The sequence below is a fragment of the Thalassophryne amazonica genome, chromosome 15 (assembly GCF_902500255.1).
Source record: "Thalassophryne amazonica chromosome 15, fThaAma1.1, whole genome shotgun sequence".
Classification (NCBI taxonomy): domain Eukaryota; kingdom Metazoa; phylum Chordata; class Actinopteri; order Batrachoidiformes; family Batrachoididae; genus Thalassophryne; species Thalassophryne amazonica.
Window position 1 is genome coordinate 4,568,284 of NC_047117.1, and position 3,857 is coordinate 4,572,140.

Genomic DNA, 3,857 nt, shown 5'->3' on the forward strand with positions numbered 1-3,857 from the left:
TGTTTGACTTCACCTGACCTTTACAGTTGCCCCGCCCTCCAGGTGTGAGTGCAGAATTCTGCTCGCCGCAGGGCGTGGCCTGCGTGTCTTGTAATCTGAGTGACTCACATGGTCGACGCCCACCCCGCCCTTGGCACAGATCAGAGGGTTTTTTTTTTTTTTTCTTCACTCCTTCACATGTTTACGTCATGTTCTTGTGTTTGGATTCCTGTCAGTTTCGGCTGTTGCCGTGACGACATATGTGTCTGAACAGATGGGCGGAGCTTCAGCTTGTTAGTGTGTGTGTGTGTGTGTGTGTGTGTGTGTGTGTGTGTGTGTGTGTGTGTGTGTGTGTGTGTGTGTGTGTGTGTGTGTGTGTTTTTACCAGCAGCCGCCGCTGTCGTCAAGGTGTGTTTGCACGAGGGCGTGTGACAGGTGCAGGGGGCGGGGTTTTGGAGGCGGAACCTGTTTGTCTGCTTCAGCTCAGGTATTCACACCGCGGAAAGCTCAACAGAAACTCAGAGCCAGTGTCCTGATGGACCCCAGATCGGACCCGTGTCAGGTAAGAAAGATCTTAACCTTCTCTTTTCACGGATCTTTTCTCTTTTTTTTTTCACCTTTGAACTTTTGCTCAGTCTAAACAAAACACCCCCGCATGTTGCATTACACTCCGGGAATTTTTAATGGTCATTTTCCAACTTTCTTATTTTATGGACTGAAAAACTCTTACATGCAGCTAAATCTTTGCAGTTTTTTAGAATAAACAGGAAGCACATAAATTCCAATGAACAATCTGTCATCGATCAGAAGAAATGATCAGTGTTCAAAAAGTCACATGTCATTTACAGAAAATAATCTGCATTGATAAAAATTGATCGATAAATTGATCATCCACACAGATTTCCATTAATTGGTGAATTGATGTTTCGGCTCTAATGAAGAATATGAACATAAAAAACCCTCTTCTTGATAATTTGAACACGTTTATGTTTAAATGATTCTGGCAGGAAAAATTGATGCATTTTGTTTGTTGGTAGTTTAAAAAGTTCACTTAATATTTGCACAGTGGAAAAATTGAAAACATAATCATTTGTTCATATTTAATTTTGCGCAAAGTATAGTTTTGAGCAGAATGATCCCTAAAAATATGAATATATTTTATTTCCCTGCGATTCGCAGAACGGATCATCAGACTCAGTCGGTCTGCAAATATTCCGTTCATAACCACGTAAAAATTACTGCATGTTCCGCTCTGGAATTTGGGGATCTGGTAGAACCCAGTGAGGACCTGAGAACCTCATATTTTGGGCCTTGTTGGTGTCTTCTAACATATACAGTAAACTAAAGACACGCAGGCCTGTCAAGTTAGTTGTGAAACGTATTTGCTAATCGGAGGATCTTGGTGACCACTACAGGTCGCTGTCGCTTGTGTTGAAGAGTTGTGTCAATAATAAAAATAATAAAAAAAAAAACAGATTAAAAATTAATTTGTATTTTTAGTTTACAAAGTACTGAATCCAGAAATTAGAAAGGGGGAAAATTGTGAGTTAATAAAAATAGTGAATTAATATCATTAACACAAAATACTGAACGGTTTTTGGTTTTTCTTTTGGTAAACATCAAATGTTTTGTGCTGCTGTTTAAGCTCTAAACGTGCACTTTGACTCACCTGGATAATGTTAATGTGTAACTGGGCTGATTTATCCACAACACAGAGACACTCGAATCTTAAAAAACAAAAACCACTGTGAAAGACTTCGTTTTAAATTTGAAGAGGTTCAGTAAATGGCATTTTTCAATAATACACTGTTAGTGCCATTTCACAATAAGAGCACATGAGTTAATGCTTATTAATAATAAGCATTAACTGACAGTGAATTAAGACTTAACTGTGCTTAGTAATCATTTATTAAGGGTGTGTAGTATATATATATAAAATTGTAAAACATGCATTAAATAATATATAAATTTATATAGATTATTTATTTATAAACACTGAAAACCCCTAATAACTTTTATTAATTAAAGTTATTAAGGGTTTTTAGTATGCTTAGTAAGCATTATTAATAACAATCATTTATTAAGGGCGTCAATATCCAGTATCTTTATCAATTAGTAAATTATGGATGAATATACTTTATTTAATAATTTGTAAAGCTAGTGAAAGCCCTTAATAAATGATTACTAATTACAGTTAAGTCCTAATTCACTGTTAGTTGATGCAGTAATAAGCATTAACTGTTCTCTTACTCTGAAGTGATTCTGGATCATTTTTCCTCATTCATCCAGAAAACATCAAGTAATTCTCATTTGCATTAAGATAAATAATTTAATTAGACAACATATAATACAAATATTCCCTATTCATTAATCACATTCTGTCATATCATTTTTGAAATATTTTGGTACAGAGTGTCTGATAATTATTGAAATATTAATTTTGTCTGAATTGTCCAACATTCTATATTTTCTACCACACGCACAGTTTGCCTTGTTCGTCATCTCCAATTTATTTATTTTCTGTTTTATTGTTGACAAACTCTTTTCAAAACATTTTCACATGAAAATTCAGTAAGGTGCATCTTCTATAATACAGTCCAATTCTAAGGTAGAACTCTACTAGCGTATACTAAGGTATATCTAAAAAAAGAAGACGGGTAGAATAGAGTAGAGTAGAGTAGAGCTACTTAGGTGCCTGGTCTTCAGAACCAGGGATGGTAGATATGAAAAGCTTTTTTATCCCATGGGAACTCTCCCTACCCACCTAAGTGGCTCAAGAAAGTGGACATCATGTATATAAGTGATATTTACACAATAAGGATAATAAACAATGTATACAAGAAATATAGTTACTACATAATATTATAGGAGTTAGCTTCTAAAACCTAAATATTCATACAAGAGAAGATTGTAGTATACGTATACCTAGTCTGTAGACTAGTAGTAAAATTAAATTATAGCTAGTAGGCTAAGCTATAAATATGGTTATTTTATTATAGAAACAGAAGCTATGATGTAATATGTTTTAGGTATCTATCTGAAGTTCACCCTGCTAGCTTACTATAGGAAGACAAAATACATATTCTATATGCTATCTAATGGAAACCCTAAACTTAGATACTATATGTTGATATCTATCAAAGCACCCATAAACTGAAGAATCATTAAAAATCTACACCATGTAAAATAAAAATGTAAATCATGAAAATAAGCTAACTATAGCTAGATGAGCTACCGTTAAATTAGTAGCTGTTAATAAGCCAACCGTACCTTGCTAGCCAACAAGGTTAAACAAAGCTGGTAGCTAGCATATAAAGTACAATAGCATAGTATAACCCTACAATAACGGTATTAACAAATGTGTGTATTATGTACAACTTTATTATGTACGTGTACAACTTTTTAAATTTGTTTAGAGTGGGGTTTTTGTAACTTGGTGAGATTAAAACAGATATTAGCATATTTTCAACTAGTTTTAAATTATTAGACTTAATCTGGTTAATGATATAATTTCCTTAAATTGGTTTAAAGCTGTTTCACATGAGGATGCTACTGGTTTCAACTATTCAACTATACTAAACTCTTTTAATCATGATGTAAACTGGTTTAAATTAGATATAAATAAAGTAGTTTTAAAAGACTCTGAGCCAACAGATTTAATCAGATTTCATGTGTTATTAATGATAATTTGTCTTCATTTAAACCATTTTTAAACTCTTCGCAGCATGTTTTGAACAAGTTTAAATTACACATAATGGTAGTTTCAACTAATTTTAACAGTCGTAATCTGTTTTTAATTTGATTATTGATCAAATTTGCTTTGAACTGTTTTTCTTTAAACCAGTATGAAATGTGATTTAAAATGGTTTGAACCAGTT

The 3,857-nt window shown here is 33.4% G+C and overlaps 1 protein-coding gene across 1 annotated transcript in view; it reads left to right on the forward strand.

The window, feature by feature from the left end:
• The first annotated feature begins 354 nt into the window (after nucleotides 1-354).
• Nucleotides 355-3,857, forward strand: part of si:ch211-69b7.6 (neuroblast differentiation-associated protein AHNAK) — a 19,625-nt gene continuing 16,122 nt past the window's right edge. Inside the window, exon 1 of the mRNA XM_034187882.1 lies at nucleotides 355-541. The gene's annotated coding sequence lies outside the window, so the exon portion shown is untranslated. The remainder of the gene's footprint in view (nucleotides 542-3,857) is intronic.